General features: G+C 38.8%; 1 long non-coding RNA gene across 1 annotated transcript in view; it reads right to left on the reverse strand.

Moving 5' to 3' along the window:
• Positions 1 to 25,178, reverse strand: part of LOC104142533 (uncharacterized) — a 63,412-nt gene that overhangs the window by 13,134 nt on the left and 25,100 nt on the right. The window contains exon 2 of the long non-coding RNA XR_693724.2: positions 24,287 to 24,348. This is a non-coding gene — a long non-coding RNA (uncharacterized lncRNA). The remainder of the gene's footprint in view (positions 1 to 24,286; positions 24,349 to 25,178) is intronic.

A 25,178-nucleotide genomic window follows, 5' to 3' on the forward strand; every position in this document is an offset into this window, starting at 1 on the left:
TTATTATTCCCTAATCAGTCTGCGCATGCTATAAGAAGATGTTTATGAAGTTCATCCCATGACAGTCCTGACCTAGTAGAACTGTGAAAACATGCTATGAAAACACTGTATTGGGCGTAAACGGCAGAGTTTCAATAGCTGATGGCTGCAGGGGTGATCTGTGCCAAGGAGTTCCACGAACTGCCCTATGTCTGTCACGGCTGGTTGCAATCAGCTCTGAAACGGATAGAAATGTCCCAACATGTGCCAAAACTTCAGCTAGTCAGAGGAGCATGTGGTGCCACTGCTGAAAGCTGTCTGAGAAAAGGCAGCAGCCATCAGGCGAGGAGAAACAGGAAGGAACACGTGAAGATGCCCAAGAGAGGAGACACAGCAGGGGACACAACAGGGAACATGCGAGGAGACCTGTGAAGAGATGAGTTTGGAGAAAAAAAATGGAGGAGGTAAGTAGAAAGGGAAGTTGCTAAGGACATGGCTGGAGGTGTCCTCCGGGAAGGAGGTGATGCATGCTGGAGAGGAGATGCCTCTGAGGGGGCTGTGCATGAGTCTGAGGCCTGTGGATAAGCCACACTGGGGCAGGGACACCTCCAAGGGACTGCAGCTGTGGGGGACCCATGCTGGGTCAGGAACGCCCAAGGGACTGCGGCCGTGAGAGACCCACACCAGGGAATGAATACTCTTGCAAAGCCTGTGGAAATCAGCTTTCTTTCCTTAGGGGTTATTCTACAGTTTAACTTTATAATGGAATCCTTTTTCACTCAGCTAGAACTGATAAATATACTTAAGAATCTCACTAAAGTTATCAAAAAACTAGCTTGCAAAGAAACTGCTGTTGCTTCCTTCTTGTTTGCCAGCAGGTTAAGATACTGCTTAGTTTGTGACTTCCATACACATCTGGACAAGTATTCTTTAAAATTCTGAGGGCTGAAGTAGTTAAGGAAAACTTCCAGACAGAGGATGTATTATTATTACTATTATCAAATCATTATTTTTACTGTTCTTATTACTGAAGATGACAATCTTCATCACCATTATCGTCTGCTTCTTTTCATTTTTGCAGTTATACTCGGCTTCAGCAGCATGAAGCTGGCAAGCCGGGCTGGTTTTCAGCTCAGTTCTTTCACTGGCAGGTCACCATAGCTGAGGTCATCATAGCTGAAGGAATGAATGAGAAAAAACTCTGGAATATCTGTAGCTGAGATTAATATTTTATGGGAAAAAACTTCTGTGAGGTACATGTTACATTTATTCAACTGTCACCCAATTATGATCAAAAGAAATAGCACAGAAATATTTCGTTTCATTATTTCACATGACTGCATCCCTGCATTCTAGGAATCACAGCTCCTAATTTATTAGCAAAAACTTTTAGTGCAGTCAGTGCCACAAGACAATACAATATGTAATGCTGTTTCATATTATCAAAAGCTGTGAGCTAAATTCTGTTTCTGAAATCTTTATTGTGGGTGATGAGGTTAAGAGACAAGAAAAATTTGGTTTAGTTTTCAGAGAAAAGATGAGCGTGTAATTCTGAGAGTTAGAAATATCTGGCATTAACTTCCAAATGAGTAAATTTGTTATGGAATTCAGCAATTGAAATAAACAGAAAATCAGCATGTCATTTTACAGCAGCTATGCTTCCTTCCCTCCTTCTCTCCCTCCTAGCACACTCAAAGGCTAGCAGGAAGAAGTTTGAATGACCACCAATTCAATCTTTTCCCCTTGTGGTTATCTGATTTAATTATAGAGGGTAAAAATAGTGACAAAATGGCAGCATGGAAAATAAATGACACATATTGCTGTTACTATATCCAAAGTATAAAGTGATAAAATAAAAGAGTTAGCATGTGTGAGAGAAAAAGGGGAATCATGGTGATGCAGCTAGGAAGAGAGGGAAGGAAGTGGGCCTTGGAGTGGACCCCGACTTAACAGTCATTGCTGGTTTAGAAGTACTCGGAACAGTAAGTAGCAGGTTCACAGCTTTCTTCTTTAAGCTAGGAATTTAAGCACTTAACCTGAGCAAGTGATCTTCTTTGTAAGACAGTTTGGGATCATCTGCACAGTGGACGGCAGTGTGACAGAAAAACGCATTAGCCAGCACAGCTCTACAAGGTGTCTAGCTGTGACAACACGAAGCTTCTCAGCAAGATTAATTAGACTCTGCAGTCTATGTTGCTACTCCTGCACCGCTTTTGGTACCGAGGCTGGTACGACTAGTTGTGCTACGTGCATAATTCATTGTAATCTGAAGTAGAGGGACCTTGAGAGAGTGTATGCAGGGAACAACGATGATGGCAATGATTTAAAACCAGCTCAGAATGTTAGGGTTAATTCAAAATGTAAGGCCAACTGAGAAGAGATAGTCTTTTCTTATGCTTGCACAGCCCCTAGCAGAAAGAAAGCCTTAGTTCAATGTGATTAGCAAGCATATGAAAATAAAATAAACATATTTATATTTGTGATGACTTTCTTATGCACGCTTACACTGATATGAATCTTTCACTATGTTGTTATGGGAAATTGGAGCAGTTTGTACATGAGCAGCTCCTTAGTCTAAAAACCTTTAGAAACAGGAAGCTACTGAAATCACTGTATTCATTAAAACATTCCTTTTCTCACAGCTAAACCCCTGAGATTCCTGTGTCCTAAAGATACCTAAAGAAAGATAGGTGCTCGGAATACACCTTTCCAGACCACAAAATCTTAATAAGAACCCTGATGTATGGATTTGTCATATTTAAAATTTGGGAAATAGAGAAGAAAGATTATGATGCAATTAAATTTGGTAGAGACCTAGGAAAGAGATACAAAGAGAAATATAACAAAATTCTAGGCCCAGTACAAGATAATAATATCTTACCCAAGATTTCTGCAAGAAATAGTTGTCAGTTTACAGCTCCTTAATAGTCCTATTTTAGAAGACAAGACTTTACATGAATTGCAACTAAAAAAAAAAAAAATCTGAACTGCTTAGGTCACTCATTTCAGCTGCGGACACTTACTGTAGTGCTAATTCACTGCCTTTCCACTCTGGGTGCAGGATATCATAGAAACAGCTGCCATGAGAGAGGCATTAAGGTAACTGGCACATGAACAGCGAATCTAACATTTATGGGACACATCCGCTGCACCGTTGTCAGATCTGACCGTGTTTGAAGATCTGACCATTAGTCTTTGTTTTGTCTATTTTTACCCGATACAGTTACCTGGAGGGCTTCATTTTCTGCTATCATTGGGCAAAAGAGGAAGAGTAAGACAGCTATTTATGTATAACCACTTTATTCTGAATATTATAAATGTTCTAAGCAACTCATGTACATAAAGCACTGCTGAACAGTGGAATCCTAAAAGATAAGTCCCAGTATACAGTACAAGATTACTCACGGGAACCTGACCATTATTAAAGATGTTTTGGATTATAGCAGTTTGTAAAGAAAGGTTTTTACAAGTTTTGTAGATATATTAGTTCCGTTTGTGTCAGGAGTCATCTTAGCTAAAAAAAACCTCATACCAATACCATAAATTCAGGAAATCATGCCCGAATATGAACGAGGCATTGCAGATATTTTCAAGCCAAAATTTCTGTCCCTATATCCCTTCATCTGTTGTCCATCTCAAATCTTCATTCAAATCTACTCTGAAAGATTCAAAGCAGAGAAAACTGTTGCACAGTAGTACTTTATGACTGCAAAGTGTTTTTTTAATCTATTTTTAGGCAAATCTAACAGATCAGTTTAAAAATAGCCTTAAGTTAAACATGTGAAAGAACTGTAGATGTTATTTAAACGCAGCCATTGAGAGCTAGAACACCGAATTCCAGGTAGTTTTAAGGTATTAACAGTTTCTTCATGCTAAGCACCATCTGCGTCCCACTGAATTAATGACGCAGAGACCAACTTTAAATCATTTCTGTATTCACCTGGTGTTAGAAAATATTATTATCATCAATCAAAAATGAATGCACATTAATAGTGCAAATTCATGCAGCAGAAGTATATGAAATTAAAAATCTTGCATGATTTTGTTTCAAAGATGGCATTCATACTGCATCCTAATTCTTCAATAAACATCAAGTAACTTATGAACTGTTTGGGAAAATTAGCCATGATCACCAAATCACAGGAGCTGACAGTTTCAATTTAATGTAGGTAGTTGAGACCTAATGACGAAGTAGTGGTGTCATTCTATTGAATTCTGATATAACACTTGTCATGAAGCATTGACACCACCTGTGAAATCACTGTCTTGCCATTTGGAAAATCAAATGATTAATTCAATGCTTACTATTTAAAATTATATCCTAATAATCTTTTTTTGTTTGTTTTTGTCTGTTTTCTTTTTTTGTTTGAAGCCAATTGTAAAATAAAAAAGGCTATCACCTCTTCTTGATTGCTAATAGTTTGTAAGTAGATCTCAATAAATTTTTATTACTGTTCAGTGAGGCAATTATATATTTTTTGAAGTCATTACTTGTACCTGCAGTACAAGAATTATATTTTCTCCTTGGTAAATTTTTAAGGCAAAATCCTTTCAAGAAAAAAGTAGAAATCCAATAGGCAAAACACATCTTCTGTATACCACTTGTGGCACTGAAGGCGGGGAGGCTGCACAGAAGAGTAGTTTTGCCCATTAACAGGGTAATTGTTCATATTTTACAAACAGATCGCTTACTCACAAAATCCAGCTAAACGATATCCTAGGTCATCATATTGAAAACAAAAATAAAGACAAAAAAGTCTGCACTTAAAAGACCAAGCAAATTACCAGCGGCATTAAATTTCAGATTTGCCCAATTCACAAATTATTCATATTATGCATTACTGTCAAGAAAGAACAGTCTTGACTCTGACTTGTAGGCTTAGGAAGAGGCTGTGAAATTTCACTGTGTAAAAAGAGTATTGTATTTCTATTGCTCAGTCAATCTTGACATATAGTGAAGATTAACCATATTTTCCTTTTCCACCTCCTCCTTTTCCAAGCAGTTTGCACTGGTATGATAAAATGAAAAATCTGGTTGAAAATAAACATACACTCAAGTGAATTACATCAAAATTTTAGTCAAAAGTGACCAGATAGTAGGCTTTGCATTCTTAATGTGAACTCTGTAATTGGTTCCCATAACAGTTATAGGCCCAAAAGACAGCCACAGAGGCAAGAATGTGAAACATATCTAAATATTTTTATAAGGACTTCTTTCTGATGGACCTGCTTATGTTATGAATACATATTATTCTGAAAGACTTGTGCCATTCTAGGTTATTGTTTGGCCTACACTGCCTTGGATACTTTTTTGAATAACTAATATAACATTCAAGTTAGGCACATCACCAAATTGCAACAGGGAAGCTTTCTCATTGGAATTCTCATTCTCAAATTCAATTAACATGGGAGCAAGAAGCAGCAAAACACCCCCACTCTTTTGATATAATTCTGGGGAGGGGGAGCAATAGGGCTCTATCTTTATGAAACTATCATGCCAGAAAGTTGGCAAGGTCCCACTGCTGGCATAATATATACACAAGCTTGCAATCAATATTTTTGCAATGTCAGAGCTTAAAACTGTAAAAGTAAAATGTATAAAAAGTTGTAGAAAAATAGGTAGAAAAAAGAACAAAGATGTGTGAAAACAGACTCAGGGTATTCTAAAGCATTTGTTTTTAAATTCTTTTTTGCCATAGATTTTTGTAAAGATAAAAAAAGATACTTTTTAATGCATTTAGTGGATTTTAGTAAGATGATAAAGCTCAAACTTCAGCATGGAAATGACTGATAATCAGTGGATGGAACATCCTTAGCATGGTGGCACAGGTACTTTAATTTGAAGGAAAAATAGTAGCCTGCAAGTGAGATATTTGTCCTCTTAATTCAGTAACTGAAATTAACAGAAAATTAAGACACTGACTTGTTTATAGATTATCAACATCATGTAGTAGAGCTACACGTATGGTATTCAGGAATACTTCGATGTTCAGTTGGTTGCAAGGTTGCAGTAAAATGTCAGACTGTTCCAGTAATTAGCAAGCACATTAGGACTTATTTGGTTATAGCATATACTAGATATACTAGATGAAAAAACATTCGCAGTTGCAGTTGATACTTCAATTGCTTTATAGCACTGGTCTTTTTTCCCTCTTGTAAGAAGTTAGGTGCCCTCTCCTCTAAAGGCTAAAGAAAGTACTCTTCTCTTGAAATAAAATGTGCTGAAGTTCCACTTGCACTCCCATTTTTGTCCTAGAGCTTGAGAAATCTGACATCTGACACTGTGATTATTTGTGTGGCAGAACTTGAATTAGATTTTTCCAAAATGAATGATTAATGTATAAGAGTATGCAATTTAATACTATTTTTTCCTCCACAAGCATCTTGGAACCTGTTTTCAGCAACTGATTTAACATATAAATTGGCCAAACTTGGCAAAAGTCGGGAATATTTAACAGGATACAGATGGTACAGCAGAAAGCAATATCCAGAGATTTGGGTGACTTGAGTGCTCTGTAGCCCTCCACCAGCTGCTTTGGCTCAAGTGTGAATAAAGACCTTTTAAGAATCAATAAGAGTATCTTATGTTGTGCCTAAGCATTGCCCACCCAACAAACTGACACCAAAAACAAAAGTAACCATATGGTTGAAAGTATATTAGTAAAAGGGACACTACAGCTTGATGCTTAAGATTAAATATGTTAATTTAATATCACCAATTGCTTTCACATCGCTAATTTCCATCGGCCATCTAATATAAAGAAGTGTACTTTGTATTCTCTCCAGGTTTTCAATTTTAATGGTAGCAGAAAATAAGACAGACAGAAAATGCCTGAGGCCAGAGGAAAATAGAAGAGGCACTCAATTTCTTTCTTTACAAACCATAATAAAATCACAGTCAATAGATTTTAGTTATTGGAATCATAAAACAACGCTAGCTGCAGTTAACAATTAAGTCCTTTGGGGCTGTAAGTGCTCTATACGGTGTTTTCAGCTTGTAATGAATGATTACTAATTACAGGGCTCAGATTATATTGTAGGCATTTAAGTGTTGCTATCCCAATGTAATATAGCGGAGAACCTCAAGCAATGTCTTCTGTTTTTTTTCTTTTTTTCCCCCCAGCAGCTTGCATTTGATAAATTGATCTTCTTGCTCCTAATAAACGCTAAAACATAAGTGATGGAGTGGATTCCAATTGAAAATGGATTCCTAGGGCATTAAATGCTGAAGGCAATATCCTAACAATACTCTATGCTTTCCTTTAGCATCGGCTTGTTATTATACTCACAGAGGCATGCAGCTGTGTATGTTATAAATAGTATTACCGACACAGTTCAGAGTATATGTAGTTGTCTGCTGTGGAAGTGATTTTCACACAAAACAACTGTTAAATAATACTAAAATAAATTTGTTTTGTCGCAACGGTACTATCAATCATGACCATTTGAAAAAACTTTGTTGGAACACCCATAGGCATATATTAAGTGAAATGCATTACTGCATTAGTTTAAAATTGTTACTTTTCACCTCTGTAAAGTCACCTACATTCACAATTACATGAGATTTTGAAATGAGGCATGTCTTTCACCTGATATTCAAAAGAGAACTCTATTTTCCCTTTTATCTAATACCTGGATCAGGAGACTGTACCAACGTTTTTTTGCCATCTCTCACATTGCCATTCTGTTCTGTTATCAGAATAACAGAATAGAGAAGATCCGTAGTTCCCTGTCTTCTGCTCGCTCCCACAAACCGTTTTCCTTATCTCTTAAGGTCTCCTACTACTCATATTCTCCCCTTTCACTCCTCAGCCAGGCACCCCTTTGTACTTGCTGAAACCCTTGTTCCCCTTTTCAGCCTCAGCCTCTGCTCTGCTACCAGTCTTTATCTATGTTACAGTAGCATGCTGAGCTCTGGAGAACACGTAATTACAAGGCACGCTTCTGGATCTTTCTTGTCAGCGTTTGAAAGACATGCTCATGTGCTAGGATGTAGAGTAGGAAGTTAACCACTCAGGGAGGCGCAGATATTGCTGGATAATTACTTGCATATCAGTGCATTCCCTACAGCCTCTTTATGTATTTTTGACACCTTAAAAGTTTGCTAACTAGTTTCCTAACCTTGGAAAAGAGAGGACAGCCAAATTCCACGAAGATGGTTTAGTTTCAGTTCCTCTAAAAACAGGTAGCTGTCTTCACTAGAGGAGGCTTCACTTCTGAATACATAGCTCAGAGAAAAATACAAAAACTGTTTCTTCAAGACTAGGACTCAACCATATTAGATATAATGAGAGATCTTAGTTATAGTTTCAGAATGTTTTAAAACTTATTTCAAAGAATGTGGGATATCATTAGAATTAAAGCAGAAAAAAAAAAGAAAAAAGAAAAAGGAAACAATATCAGACATGGTGAAGTCATAAGAATTAGCTATGATAAAACAACATTAAGGCTGCATTCCTGCATTGATCAGACATCAGGATGTGATGTGCTGAAACCAAGACGCGACTCAATAGGTTTGCTGAGTAATTTTTTTCTGGTACATATCAGATAATGTTTGCTGGGAGATGGGATAAGATATTACATCTTGAGAATCATCTATTACTTCTAGGCTTGAGGGCTCACTTATTAGTGGAAAGAAGATCTTAGTATAAACAAAAAAAGCTGACAAAAACTTATATATATATAAATTATATATATATATATAAATTAATAAATATAATATATATATATAAATAAATAAAATAAATATAAATAAAATAAAAAATAAGTAAAATAAATAAAATATATATATATATATGGTTTTTTATTTTATATATATATATATATATACACCATATATATATATATATATATATAAATTTCTATTTTGCTGTTGTTATTTTCATTTTTTCAAGTAACTAACATATTGGATTAATGTTGGCATAGTAAGAACATAAAGGTCTCCTTGAATACAGTGGTCCAGTATCTGTTGCTTGACTTGTGCTTGTCACAGTATCCTCATGTTTACTCTGGTGGAGAGACAGGAATAAGAATGTGCAAGAGCTTGGAAAATGAGTTTATATGATGTATGCAGTCTGTTTTCTGTATTCATTGTCAGAGCTAGTACTCCCCTCGAGTACACTTCTCTGTCTTTTGAAAAATCCTCCTAAGATGTTTTATAGTTTTCCCCGAGTAATCTATTGGTTTTTTTTCCCCGCTGATAGTCACCATCAAGGCCAGTAGAGTCAACCCTTCTATCCTTTTACCTCAAACACAACAGTGTAAATGCAGCACTCATTCACTTCTGAAATGGGTAAGTCGATAACAATCTTTTCTGCAGCTATACATTTATGCTCATAACAACAAATCTTTACTAAAGTGAAAGAAGCTTCAAAAACCAAATATGTTAATTTAAATGATTGAATAGAGAGGAAAAGCTTACTATTAACTACCTAGGGAGAAGTTAAACAGTCAAAAGATGTGACTGTGGGTTTTAATTTGGTGAGTATGGCATTTGGTGCATAACACAAACTATCAGGCCTTTCTCGGTTACACAAATTGTGTTTGAAACCTCACCAGGATCATGGAGATATGTGGGTTGGAAAGCACCTCCAGAGGCGACCTACCCCAGCCCCCTGCTCAAAGCAGGTCCAGTTAGAGTAGGCCGTGTGCAGTCCAGCTTTGAGTATCTCCAGGGCCCCCCCAGAGCCGTCCCTTCCCCAGGCGACCGAGAGCTGCTGCCTCATCCTCTCCCCAGGCACCTGGAGCTCCAGCCTCGACCCCTCTTTGCTGGCTCTGTGCACTTACTGAGGGAGGCTGGCACCTGTCCTGTGTGGGGAGCGCCCTGCCAGGCGCAGCCTCCAGGGGTGGCCTCGCAGCTCCTGAATAGTGGAGCCGGATCGCACCCAGACCTGGACCTCAACGTGGACCTGCCAGCACACCATGCTGGCACATCTCGGGCTTTGGTGGCATCTCTGCTGCTGGCTCAGGGCTGACCTGGAGTCCTCAGGGCCGCCGGGGGCCCCTTTTTGGCAGAGCTGCTCCCTGGTTGCCAGCTCAGCCTGTCCTGCTGCCGAGTCGTCCATCCCAGGGGCCAAGCGCTGCGTTTGCCAATGTTGGGCTCCAGGAGGTTCCTATCTGCTGCTTCTCCCACCCACCAGGGTCTCTTTGCGTTGCTGCCCTCTTGCATACCAGTCACTACCCCCAACCTGATATCAGACAGATTTGCTGGAAGTGTACTCTGTCATATCTTCCCGGTCATGAATAAAGAGATGAAGCTTTACTAGCCCTAGAATCAACCCCAGAGTAACACCGTTAGTAAACAGCAACAAGTTGGACTTTGTGCCACCGATCACAACCCTTTGAGTCCAACGGTCCATCAATTTTCCATTTACCTTACTGTCCACTTACCAAGTCTATATCTCACCAATTTAGATGTAACATTTAAACTAACAGAGAAAAAGTTATAAGATTTTTAGTACTTTTTACCTTTGTTTGGTCCCCTCTGTCATGACCAGATTTAGACAGTGTACATGTGCTTACATATTTAAATATAGATGTAAACAGACGAAATATATGATAAAAAGCATGAAGTGTTTTAATGAACAGATAGATTCTCCACGGTAGGAGGGATCATATTTGCCAGAGGGATTCTGATCATTCATGCAGAAGTACCGAGTCTTAACTCACATTAGTGGTGGGATGCCATCACCTAACCATAAGCATCTAATGACATTTAAAACATCAGTTTGAGACATCTGTAGGACCTGTATTCCTATATGTAATTTCTGAATTACAGCTGGAAGGCAGACGAGACTTCCTACAATTTCTAAAATGGAATAGTTTTGGCCTGTTTTTGGTTTGGCTTTGGTGGGAATCCCAAATACCACCTGGTCTAGCTGCAAGTAAACATCTTTCAGATCTTAGTAACATCTGCTTCGCTTTTCTCTATCTTCTTTTTTTTTTTTGGAAGGTTGCTATAGCCTGGTTGGTCAATTATCTTTTGAAAAGATTATTTAATACGTATGCATGGATGTCTGCCAAAGTTTGAGAATTTACCTGGGTCATGTTATTTTAATGGTACATCTGAAGGACATCAATAAGTCTATGAAGTTCTGTCACATCAAAATGCTGACAGAAATCACCACTTTGATCCTAAGAATGTCACTCCAGTACAAAGCTATAGAGCTGGAACTATTGTAAGCTGGATTTTCTATGCAATGTATTAAAAAATCACTTAGAGTTAGCAGTCCTGCTGCCAGAGGTTTGTCCAACCCACGGGCAGGGCTTTGTGTTTGCTTTTGTTAGCAACAACACATCTAAACCCCATAATAACTGAAGACACAGATTGGGCCAAATCTAATTCTTCCCCTGCTGAAAACCCATGACTAAATCCCCTTGTAGAAGCTCTGGTCTGAACGAGCTCTTTCTTGGATCCATGTTCTGTGCCTGGTACATCTCCAGCATTTGCAAAGCCATATGTGGAAGGGATCTAGTCATCTTTATGACATGATTTATATCAATCTGCTCAGGACAGAGCCAGGCAGCAGAAACATCAAAACCGCCCAAGGACTCTTTGGATCACAATTGTTATCATTAATGGCTGCTGGAGAGTTATTGGTCCTGGATTTCATAGTGAAAATGAGGCCCTTTCAAAGTGGTGTGGATAACAGTTCATTCAAGTCGACACTACCACTTCAAGCATTGTCAACACAGCTGCAGCTGCCAACAGGTACAAAATGTTTTTTTTTTATCAAGAAGAATTATTAAAAGGATAAGAAAATACTTTTCTAATTTCTTCATAATATTCATTATATACTGAAAATATCTCTTTGCTATCTTTATTTTCTCCTTTTCAGCATCTGTGAAATCAGGATCCACTTAAAGGAATATTTCTTTAATTTACCTCTCTTTTCTATTCTTTTCTCTGTAACTCTTTTGATCTTATTTCAAACTTAGCCTTCTCATCTGTAGCCTTTATCTCTTTCTTTGTTAACTTAACTGCTCTCCCTCCGCTTCTCAATTGTATTCCTCTTGATCCGACCTTACTTTATCTGGTCTCTTTTTCCTATTACCATCAGTGATATATTCCACTTTGTTTTCAGTTGAAGAAAAGCATCCTATCATTCTCCCTTTGCCTTGATCTCTTAATATTTTTTTTAAATAAATAATGAAAAAATTTGAATTTTTTTTCATCATCCTTCAAAATACAGCTAAAAACATATCCCAAATCCCCTGTGGTAAGCCAATGTAAGCTAACATTACCATACAACTAACGCAGTTCTTCTGCAGAATGAAAGTGTCAGTTTGGACTACTTTTTCTGCTCCCATATAAAAAACATTTTTCTCTTTTTTTATAATTGGCTATCATTATGTCCTCAGTAGATTAGATTACAGAATAGGCAGACAAGTTCAAGATTTTCCTAATTTTTTTTTGATATTGCTGTTTTTTAATCCGTATCAAAAATACCAAAGAGCAAGCATGTACTGAAGGATACGTAAATATTGCAGCTTTCCGTTACATTGCGCCTACTCAGTGCCATTTCCAAAACAATGAGCAGATCAGATGCATTTATTTATTTATTTATTTATTTTAATGTTTACTCAAGATATGCAAAGCTGTGGCAGCCAGATCAGCTGCACTTCTGTACGCTACAAACAAAAATATAGTTTGACTGATATATGAGTGTCTGTGAGAGGAAAGGAAACTGAATATTCAGAACTGACTAGAGGAAAAAAAAAAAAACTAGTCACCCGAAAACTTTCAAGAGGTCATTATGTTTAGATATAATCTGACAAATGGCTGTGAAGATTTAATACATATGATAGATAAAACTGCTGATATTCCCCACACATAGGGGTATTAGTATCATATTAGATATGCTAATTGGTACAATTAACCTTTTGTAATTGCTTTAAAGACCTTGTCTAACTGGGCAGAATTGACGGAATAACTGAAGAAGTATAAACTAGAGGCAGGTCTTTAAGAAATTAATTACACGGACTGCACACACTACATATTTTCCTAGTGAGGTTTATGCCAGATTTTTAATATATATTTCTTTTGTGAAGAGTTCCCAAAGGGATTCAGAATTCTGAGTAATTTGTGATGTATTTTTTTTTTCTTCCAGAGAGTTTGAGTAATTGAAAATCATTATTCAAAGTTAAATGTTTGTTTTTCAGTCTTTTCCTCTCAATTAGAGCTAAGAGATGCAATTGAATACATTTGCAGGGGGAGGGGGAGGAAAGATAATAAATACAACCAGAGTACAGTTTACAATTGTATATTGAAATTAAGGAACCTATTTGCAGATTTTGTGCTTCATTGCTCAATATGTTGATACAGACAAAAAGAGCTAGCAGAGACATTAACCCAGTAATGGGTTCTGGAGAAAGTGGCCAAGTGACAGAATCCTAGAGATCAATCACTTGAGAAAAATAAAAAAAACAGTGTGTCCTAGTATGAAACTGGAATGGCGCGAGCTACATCAATCAGATCTGATGCAATGTTAATTTATTCTATTCAACCAAAAAGGAAATACAGTTATAGAAGAAAGGTAGTCAGGGGAATTAGTTTATGCTTTTCCATAGTGCATCAGAACCTAACTGTTGATTAGATTCTTAATAAGAAGTTAAAAGTCAGAAATTCCCCTTTTTCCTCCGTGGATGGTAGAACCTTCATATTCATTTCTGAATTGCCTCTATCGCTTATTACTCTACTAGTTGTTTAATGTTTTGTTCCACCTGTGGATGTGAATCACATCAAGTGAATAGAACTATTTCATTGCCCTGTGATTGACCTCAGACATGGACAAAATCATCTATGAGAAATATCCTGACTGGAGGCATAAACTTAACTTCAGAAACTGGGAGAGCTCCTTTAGTATCCTTCAGCTCCTTCTAAGGATCTACTTGAAGCATCTATTCATCTTTGTAAAGCCTGGAAACTAACAGATATATTCTTATGAAAAAATAAAAGACATCCAGCATTAGCAACAATCACATTTCTTATCTATTATTAATTTTATTTTTAACATTTATAGTGAATGTAGTAACACCTTGTGGCTTAGTTCCTGCCGAGCTAGTCACTGCACAAAAATTTGCAAATAGGAAAATATGTACTGTGTAGGCAATCATCCCTCAGAAATCAAACTGAACCTTGAACTGAAGTTCCAGAAAAAATTAAGCTAAAATGACTTATTTCCATGAAATTTCTGGCCTGGAGATCTAAGTTATTTCAAAGAGGTTCGTTAAGTAGAGGAACTCACTGAACAGTGGAAAAATAGCATTCATAACATATTTTGAATTCTGAGATACTTATCAGACCTCTTTTTTCCACTTTTTTTTTTTTTTTTGCCTTTTTTTGGCATAGTTGGGCTTCTATTTACAAGCAAATAGGGGCAAGTGTATGCTAACAAATCTGTTGTTTACTTCTTAATTTACTATTAGGTCAACCAAATTAAAAAAGAGCAAGCAACAAAAAGATAGGATATACTTTTCTGAGAAGCAGTGAAGTCTTATTTTATAAAATAAGTTACTAATCTCAGTCCTATTGACTATGTCTACATGCACTTTGGCAAACAATTTGGAAGAATGATTGTGCAACAAATCTGCTTCTGGACACATACAACTGCCTTGCAAACAGGTGATGAGCAGGCTCCCAATGCATGCTGATGCCGTATTTGCAAAGTTATCTACGGTCATGGGCGTAACCTTGAGCATGGGGGATACTGTGTTTTCCAGGAGGTCTCGGGAACTCTGCTTAAAGGTTAATTATCCAGGAAAACTCAGTACAGAGGTAGCTACAAACTTTCAATACTGGCATCCTGAAGGAACATCAGAAATTAAGAAAATTTCACTGAAGAGGAACATCATGAACTGTGAGATCATGAACAAATTCACTGAATGATCAGAGAATAAAATTCATGGTCGTGAAAGAGAACGATCTCTAAAAGATAATACAAAGATCTAAAGAAAGGTAAGTTATTTTTCACAATGAACTGTTGGATCACCTCTGGTAAGAAATTGCACCTGACATTTTTTATGTTGGACAATAAAGAATATATCATAAAGTAACTTCCTTGAGTAACCTTCAGAAAATTGAATAGCTTCTTCATTCCAAAAGAAAAGGTATGTTACCACTTCAGGTCCCAAGAAACTTAAATTGTTGTTTTCTATTATGAAGCTACTGTTTCTTACTCCAGAAGCAGCTGTGATTTGTTGGTCAAGGCTGCAAATCCTGTATGTGCCATAAATAGCTGTGGTGCCTTAAGTCCCTTTGAAATTACATCTGTTATGGCATCGTGTGCTATTTTGATAATTGCTATAAAAGTGCATAAATTATTCTCTAGGAGAAACAGAAAAATCACCCTTACAGTAAGTCTATATTTTCATTACTGCTGTTTCACTCTGAAGTCTTTACTGTTGAACAATAGGGAATAAGACAATAGATTATCTTGCTAATTTGGCCAGAAATCATCTGGTATGTTGGTTCTTGGTAAGAACAAGAGGCTGCATGGTTAGATCTAATACTTCCAGTGTACTTCCACTCTTAGTGTCTAAACAGGTATAATTGGGTACTTCACACTCCAAACAAATCGTTCTTCACATGCTACATAAAAATTTCACGTAAGAGACACAAAGGTACAGCCATTTAGATGTCAACTGACACAATAGGATAAACCTCATTTCAAACAAAAACATAGTATATTTCTATTGAAAGAGCAGGCAAGACCACTCTTCCCACTCTTGTGAGTACAGCACTGCAAATAACAGGAATTCAGAGTTCAAAGAAAAATTCTTGTTTCCCTGGCAATCCACCTGGAATGCAAATGACTCTCCATCTCTTGAGTTTATTCTGTTGGCTCTTCCCTCACTCATTTCTGCTCCTTTCTAGAGGGACAAGTGCTGACAATGGCTTGGATACATGAGAGATATGCATCTGGAATTATTGTATAGGTGAAGTACCTTGGGGAGCTGAGCAATATACCACACCACTGAGCTGTAACATCTAATTATCACCGGTGGCACAAACGATATAGAATCGGTCAGCTCTTCTATAATGCTGCTTTATGCATTGCTTCTGTTAAATGTCCAGTTGTCAATTACTTAGAAGCTGATGGATGCCTCCATTCATCAGCCATTTGAAAGGAATATTTCTTTCAAAGGAATGAATTAGTCTGGGATTTTGAAAATACAATGCTGAGGGGGAAGAACTATGTCTCTTTTACAGACTAGAGAATTCACCTGAAAAAATGACTTTTGATTAACAATCTGTTTGATACAGGTTGAAAAAAAAATCCATGTTTCGACACTTCTTTCCATCCTTTCCTCCTGAGTAAAATATCCATACTAAAGCAATTTGTTTGGAGTCTTTTTGCTCTTTTGCAAGATTGTCCTTCTCTCTCTAATCTCTTTCCTCCTGCAATGAACTGCAAGCATCAGTTTCATATAATTAGCTATGTAAGAGGTATGTCTAGACCTCCTAATAAGAAATATGTGCACAGTGTTATTTATTGTGTATATGGTTTATATTCACAAAAAAGACAGGTGTGACACCCTAGCATGATAAAACAGTTCTTTTCTTATTTTCTGACAACTTATTAAATTCCTCTAGTCAAAAGTAAAACTATGTCTTACTTAGCAATGGGGTAGTAGTCAAAATCAGTAGGCAACATTTTTGAATAAAATATTTCTATTCTAGCATTCCTAGAATTCTACCTCTTATAGTAAGAAGTTGCATTATCCTGCAACAGATAGATAGTTTTTTTTGTTGTTAGATCCTTTTTAAAGCTTTCCTTTTTGTCCTTGTGCAACTTTTATTTTGAATTATTTGAAACACATTGTAGCCTCCTACTCTCCTTCAATCATTTGGATTCTGCCAAAGGGCGTTCCTTTAATTAGAAGGATTAAACAACCAACACACTGGCCAATGCAATGAAAATGTCTTAAAAATATAGTTCTAAACTAGGGTCTATTTACTTCTTTAACCAGATTCTTACCTTATTAGGTCTACCTTGAAGGTTATATACATTTACTGGGAAAAAGAAAAAGCCTAAATCCTATTACTAACTAAAAAAAGTGTTGTTTTAGTGGGAGTACTGCAATCTTCACCACAAAGTCTGGGAAAAATTTCCATAACAGACAAACTGAGAAAGCACTTTGCAAACTCTGGTACAAGGATTGTAGCTAAGACTGTAAGAGACTTTATACAATGCTTCCACAAGCTGAGGCATAAGGCTACAAATTTAACACCTAGAACATTAATTACATAAGAAAAATTTACATGCAGTGATCATTTTTGATATAACTTTATTTTTTAAGAGGTTAAAATTTTCAAGTTGTTTCAAAGCCTATGTATTTCACTTTCCTATCTTACTTCACGTCCCCACTCCAGTGAACTAAGATAATAAAACCCTTATACCTTGTACAGGAGAGTCTTTCATCTGAGGATCAAAATATGCTTTGCAAAGAATTAAGAAAACACTTCTGTGAGAGTGGTAAATAGGAAGGATCATCAGAGAGCCTAAAATATCTCTATAAGAAGCAGGTTTTAGTTGTTTGGCTTCTTTTATACTGATACTGGAAATGCTAAAGCCTCATAGTAAATATGTGCCTGTGAATAAATGAGTGAATGAAAGACGGCTCAGTAAAAATTCAAATCTCCACCTGCTGAAATCAGAACATTGAAATGTGTCTGAGAAGCCAGCTAAAAAGAGAAGCACGGATGAGGGTGATTCATGAACATCAAGCATATTGAGCAAAGTGGAAAAGATCTCTGGGAAGGACCAAAAGTAGACAAGGAAGGTTGTGAAGGATGAAATTGACAGCAAGAGCCAGGTATATGAAGATCAAGTTCCTCATTTCAGCAAAGTATTAAAAAAACTTATTATACGGAACCTTAGTATTTACTAAGCAATTTATTACAAGCAGTGAAAAGACAAAATCCCAGAGAAATTATCATTATGTACCTTTTTCACTGGAGGCCTTGATGGACACAAATAGCTGGTCAGCTTAGGACTTGGGTAAATACACCAAAAGATACATTTAGGCGTACCAAATAATACCATCACATTTTCGATTTTTTAAGAATCTGTGCATTATTATTAACTATTCAGAACAATGTAAAAGAGAGCCCCCTAGAAACAACTGTCATTATAGCAAAGTCATTTAGTACTCATGGTGAGGTAGAACATCAGCATATTGTGAAAACAAAGAGCTTTGTTTCCAGAAAAGCATTTTACGCTCTGTCTAGAAACTAAATCTCCTGTGGAGGGGCTTGTCTTCTTCCTTTCCCAGCAAACAGAAGATCATAACTCTATGTAATATATCACAAACAGATAGCATAGTTAAGCGCTGCTTTCATCAGTTTTTTTGACGATGCTGGGTTCAGTACTATTTCCTTTAGCATGACACCCCTAGAAAGTCTTATTGCTGACTTCTTCCCTAACAGAGGTTCTTTTGTTGGCACAGGTTACTTCATCAGCAGACTAGACAAAAATAAGATTCTTGGTGACTACTAAGATCATAGAAAATGAAATTAGTTGTTTTAAAACCGTGTTGTAATTTGACTAGGATTTCCTGAATGCTGTCCCTGGATGATAGAATTTATTGGCTAGATCAACAAAGACTGTCAAAGAAGAGGGGATACCATTTCCTTACTGTCATCCTACGACCACTCAGTGCTGATCGCATCAGCTTGGACATGCTAAATAAAGCTCAGTTATTCTCTTTTAGTTCCTCTACCTCTCTGGAAAGCTTCCCAAGAGTATTGCAATAAGGCTGAATGCTTTCACTTTCTCCTTATGTCACTTTTACACTTTACATAAATAATTAAATATTTATAGGCAAGAAAAGGCAAAGAAGTATTCTCAAGCCTAGAGGTTAGGACTCTCATCTGGGAGCTGGGATAGTCAGACTTTATTCCCTGATCCACGCATGTTTAATTATTCATGAGAAGTGAAACAGAGTGTGAACGGAAGTAATTGAGAACACACCACCTCAGAGACCCGTATACCACAATGGTTAGGGAACTTTCCTGTGATGCAGTTAAAATCTCCTCAGAGGAAGGAACTGAATCTCCTTCTTCTTTCCTCAGTTTCATAAATCTCTTTCTGTTTTTTATGATTCTGAATACAAAACATTCTGTGTAGAATCAAATGTTTTCTTAGACAGCAATAGCTGCTTTTTGTTTTACATCTAGTGAAAAAATTGAATTAAGCCAAAATCGTCAGCATTTTTTGCCTCATACTCAGTTTAATTTTTTGCAGAATATTACTTCAGTCTCTTCTTTATTTTCTTTCACAAACTGTCAGTGATGCTTTTACACTCAGGCCTGAAAATCTCCAATAATAACAATGAAAATTAGGAGATAAAATATATATAAAGACTAAAGAAAACTGTAATATATGTAAATATATAATAATCTAATATATATATATATATAAAACTATATATAAAAGACTAAAGAAAACCTCTAGGGAACTACCCAATTGGGTCAAAAAATTCTGCCTAAAGACCTTTAAAGTTTGACGTCAGAATCAGCAGGAGGATGGGAGGTATAGACTTTGCTATTGAGTCAGGTCTTGGTGTAAGTTGATTACCTCCAGACAGTCTTTTCCACAGCTCTTTCCCTTTAAAATACCTTTGGAATTTAAAAGACACTTAGTATTAATGCAATATTTCAAATTTAGATTCTAGAGGAAGGTTTTTAATGTGAGTAGCGATGGTTGCTAGTTAAAAAATCATTTTCTATGATTATTTTTCACAGAATCACAGAATCACAGAATCGTTGAGGTTGGAAGGGACCTCTGGAGATCATCTAGTCCAACCTCCCTGCTCAAGCAGGGTCCTCTAGAGCATATTGCCCAGGATCACATCCAGACGGGTTTTGAAGATCTCCAGTGAAGGAGGCTCCACTACCCCTCTGGGCAACCTGTTCCAATGCCCTGTCACCCTCACAGTCAAGAAGTTTTTTCTCAGGTTTAGGTGGAACTTCCTGTGTTTCAGTTTCTGCCCGTTGCCTCTTGTCCTGTTGCTGGGCACCATGGAGAAGAATTGCACAATACTCCAGGGCTGAGGAGAGGGGGAGGATCACCTCCCTCCACCTGCTGGCAACACTCCTCCTAATGCACCCCAGGATCCCATTGGCCTTCTTGGCCACAAGGGCACACTGCTGGCTCATGGTTAACTTGTTGTCCACCAGCGCTCCCAGGTCCTTCTCGGCAGAGCTGCTTTCCAGCAGGTCAACCCCCAGCCTGTACTGCTGCATGGGATTATTCTTGCCTAGGTGTAGAACCTTGCACTTGCCTTTGTTCAATTTCATGAGGTTCCTCTACGCCCAACTCTCCAGCCTGTCCAGGTCCCTCTGAATGGCAGCACAGCTGCCTGGTGTGTCAGCCACTCCCCCCAGTTTAGTATCATCAGCAAACTTGCGGAGGGTGCACTCTATGCCTTCATCCAGGTCATCGAGGAATACGTTGAACAAGACTGGACCCAGCACTGACCCCTGGGGGACACCACTAGCTACAGGCCTCCAGCTAGACTCTGCCCCACTGACCACAACCCTCTGAGCTCGGCCATCCAACCAGTTCTCCATCCACCTCACTCTCCATTCATCTAGCCCACACTTCCTGAGTTTACCTACAAGGATGTGATGGGAGAGAGTGTCCAAAGCCTTGCTGAAGTCCAGGTAGACAACGTCCACTGCTCTGCCCTCATCTACCCAGCCAGTCATTCCACCCGAGAAGGCTATCAGCTTGGTCAGGCATGATTTCCCTTGGGTGAATCCGTGCTGACTACTCCCAATCACCTTCTTGTCCTCCAGATGCTTAGTGAGGACCTCCAGGAGGAGCTGTCCCATCACCTTTCCCGGGATGGAGGTGAGGCTGACAGGCCTGTCGTTTCCTGGCTCCTTCTTCTTGCCCTTTTGGAAGACTGGCGTGACACTGGCTTTCTTCAAGTCCTCAGGCACCTCTCCTGAGCTCCAGGACCTTTCCAAGATGATGGAGAGTGGCCTAGCGATAACATCCGCCAGCTCCCTCAGAACTCGGGGGTGCATCCTGTCAGGGCCCAGGGATTTGTGGATGTCAAGTTTGGACAAAAGATCTCTTACCTGATCCTCCTCCACCAAGGGAGAGTCTTCCTTTCTCCAGACTCTCTCTCTTGTCCCCAGGGTCTGGAGTTCCCCAGGACTGGCCTTAGCAGTGAAGACGGAAGCAAAGGCAGCATTCAATAACTCTGCCTTCGTCACCAGGGCACCCTCCCCATTCAGCAGCGGGCCCACATTTTCCCTAGTCTTCCTTTTGCTACTGATGTGTTTGAAGAAGCCCTTCTTGTTGTCCTTGATATCTCTTGCCAGATTTAATTCCAAACGGGCCTTCCTTGTCGCATCCCTGCACACTTTGACAACGTCCCTGTATTCCTCCCAAGTGGCCTGTCCCCTTTTCCACATTCTGTAGACTTCCTTCTTCTGTTGGAGTTTTGTCAGGAGTTCCTTGCTTATGCATGCAGGTCTCCTGCCTGCTTTGCTGAATTTCTTACTCAGAGGGATGCACTGATCTTGAGCCTGGAGGAGGTGATGGTTGAATATTAACCAGCATTCTTGGACCCTCCTTCCTTCTAGGGCCCTACCCCAGGAGACTGCTCCAAGTAGGTCCCTGAACAGGCCAAAGTTAGCTCTCCTCAAGTCCAGCGTTGCAATCCTACCCATTGCCCTGCTCCCTCCTCGTAGGATCCTGAACTCCACCATCTCATGGTCACTGCAACCAAGGCTGCCCCCAACCTTCACATCTCCAACTAGACCTTCTTTGTTCATTAGTACAAGGTCTAGCATTGCACCTCTCCTCGTTGGCGTCTCCACCACCTGAGTCAAGAAATTATCCTCAATCCTCTGCAGGAACCTCCTCGACTGTTTGTGCCTAGCTGTGCTGTCTCCCCAGCAGATGTCAGGGTGGTTGAAGTCTCCCATGAGAACCAGGGCCTGTGAGCGTGAGGCTACTTCCAGCTGTCTGTAGAAGGCCTCATCGACGACTTCCTCCTGATCAGTTGGCCTGTAGTAGACCCCCACAACACCGCCACCCATGTTAGCCTGCCCTTTAATCTTTACCCTTAGGCTCTCACCTTGCTCTTCATCCACCCCGAGGCAGAGCTCCATACATTCAAGTTGCTCCCTCACATAAAGGGCAACTCCACCACCTCACCTTCCTGGCCTGTCTTTCCTAAAAAGCACCTAGCCATCCATGACAGCATTCCAGTCATGCGAGCTATCCCACCATGTCTCTGTGATTGCAATGAGATCGTGGCCCTGCGACCACACACAGATCTCTAACTCTTCCTGTTTATTCCCCATGCTGCGTGCATTGGTATATTGGTATATTTCAGAGAGCCAGTCAAGCATGCAGGCTTCCTAGGAGAGGTGCAAGAGGATCCTCCATAGCCATGTCCCATGCTGTCTTCCCTGGCTGCATGCACCTGCTGGAGGCCTCCTGACTTGAGCGGTGTTTTACTGACTCCCCTGCCACTATACCACTCCCCTTCCCCCATCTTGCCTAATTCAAAGCCCTCCTTACCAGGCTGGCCAATATTTTGGCAAAGACGCGCGTGCCCCGCTTTGTAAGGTGGATCCCATCGCTCCCCATCAGCTGTTGATCTTCAAACAGCGTCCCATGGTCATAGAAACCAAAGCCCTGTTGCCAACACCAGCGGCGCAGCCAGTTGTTAACCTGGAAAACTCGTCTACTCCTCCTCCTGTCCTTTCCCCTCACAGGCAAGATTGAGGAGAAAATGATCTGGGCTCCCAGACCCTTGACCACCACCCCCAGAGCTCTGAAGTCCCGTTTGATGGTTTCAAAACTGAATGAACCATAAAAAATATTACTTCCATTAATTTGCTCATTAAAATAATTCTGGAAAGTGCACTTAATGAAAAAAAATGTAGTAGAGATTAATTGAAATCACAATGTTAGTTATAAATTTATTTTAAAGAAGAATACAATTATGAATTCTCCCAGCCCTACAAAAGAGTTAACAAACTCTAAAAGTCAAGTTTTCTCTGGCAATACAGAATATACAATATTTCCCATTCTTTTTCTGTGAACACTTTTCACATTCCTCTTTCTTTGTGTGCGTTACCATAAAATATACATACATGCAATAGTTGCACTGCTAGTTCAGTTTTGACCTTACCTATTTTTCATTCATACATTTGATCTTGCAATTACAACAGTGCATGTATATGTTGGTAACTATTGATATGGCACTACACATTTTCCTTTAGAAGTATGAACTCCTTAGGTTATGATTTTTTATGCTAACAAAGCGTGTAATAACAGCAAATGAGAATTGTACCATGCGTAGCTCAAATATTTAGCTAAAAGATCAAAGTCTTACAAGTGACAAATTGAGGAGCAAAGATAATAGGTGACTCCTTGCCACAAGAGCCTAGGGTCAGATTTTTGAGAATCCAAATTCTGTGGCCGGCTGCACTGAACGATCCTAGCTGGTGTGCTGTGTGAAATATATGGCCTTATTTTCAGAACAGGTCAGCACCAAAGGAATTGGAAAATGCCTCATTCCTTATTCTGCAGCTCAACTGTGTAAACCAAACTTTATGAAAATCTAGCTTTATTCAAGAATTCTGACTACTGTGTCAAATTCATCACCAAGTCACTTTGCATAAGGTCGTATAGGAAGTGCATCAAAGTGCATGGAACTGAACCTATATCTCTGGAATTGTAGTGTATTACCAGAACCAGAAAATGCTTTTTAATACGTTGGAAAGAATTCATTTATATATGTATACTTCTTTTTGCATACATAGAAGTGCAGGGAAAGCACAGGATAATGAACTACTCTCACTGAATGCATTATCTAACAGGGACCCAGTGAAAAAGAAAGGAGGAAAAATCAGAAGGAGGAAGTTATTTCAGCATTTTTTAAAGAATTTATGCATCCCATTTTTATTTTAGATTCAATTTGCCTTTACAAGTTGGGTGAGGAATGTGCTAAATGGCCAGGAAATATAGAACACACTGGAGGGTTTGGAGACCTCCTAATTCATCGTCCTGGCGTACAGTAAATCTATTCCTTTAACAGGTTTATTTCTTTTATCCAATAGGATTTCACCTAATGGATGGCATGGATATAAGATGGTGACTGTATGGTGAGTGATGTTACTAGGGGCAAGACTTATCACTGTGATGAAAAGCAAAGAGTAGCAGCACTTTACAAATAAGTGCTTTGGAGAAAAAAGGGGCCCTAAACCGAATACTTTCTCTTCATATCTACACTCAAACATGTTGCTATGAGGGACATAGACTAACAGCATTACCTTGACCCCAGCAGTTGTCTTCAGTCCTCCCCATCGACTCCAACCTTGTGCTCATTCTGGCCCTGGGTGGCGGAAGGAAATGTGCTGAGTTAGTAGCATTGACATTACAGTGATGTGCATAAATTGCTCTGAATATAGTCACCCATTCCTGCGAATACTCCAAATGTGTGACCCAAATCCAACATGAATTCAAATTTAGCTAAATATCCGTTTAATTGATATGCTCTTAGGGCATTTGTACCCTAGTATGAACCAAGATAGGGTGTAAGAATAGGTTAGGTGGACAAAACAAACATGACTCCAGGGTTTTTTTGCCTTACAGCAACAAAGAAGGTTATGGATGTGAACAAAGTATAAACCAAAACCAGGATGCCTGCCTCTAGGTGCAAACAGTATGAAACTGTTTCAGGACTGTGAACTCTCCACCTCTACTTTTCTCCCTGGGACATCATTCCAACACTAATGCTTCAATATCTGTAGCATTAATTATTCTAAGGCTAATAATTTTTTTTTCCAGGTGAAAGAAGAAAGGCGGTATGAGTTACATACCTTTAAAAGTTATAATTTAGGATTGGCTACAGGGAAGAAATTCAGAAGAAAAAGGACAGAAATAACTGCAGAGAAGACAAAGAGGAAAAAAGTGGACAGCTGTAGTGTAACAATGGGCTGAAGAGAGACAGACACTCTTCACAGATACTGTCAGATCCTGAACGTGGCACTGAGGTAGTAATTACATAATAAGTCATTTCAGGAATTGCATTCTCCCTTTATGGGCAGCTGATACCAGCAGGAAATTCTCTGTGGTGTGAGGGGACTAGATTACCAAATCCTGAATTTCATGTTCCAGACAGCAGCCACATTTGGAAGTCAGCCCTGTCCCCAAATGCGGTTT

This window comes from Struthio camelus, chromosome Z (assembly GCF_040807025.1).
Source record: "Struthio camelus isolate bStrCam1 chromosome Z, bStrCam1.hap1, whole genome shotgun sequence".
Lineage (NCBI taxonomy): Eukaryota > Metazoa > Chordata > Aves > Struthioniformes > Struthionidae > Struthio > Struthio camelus.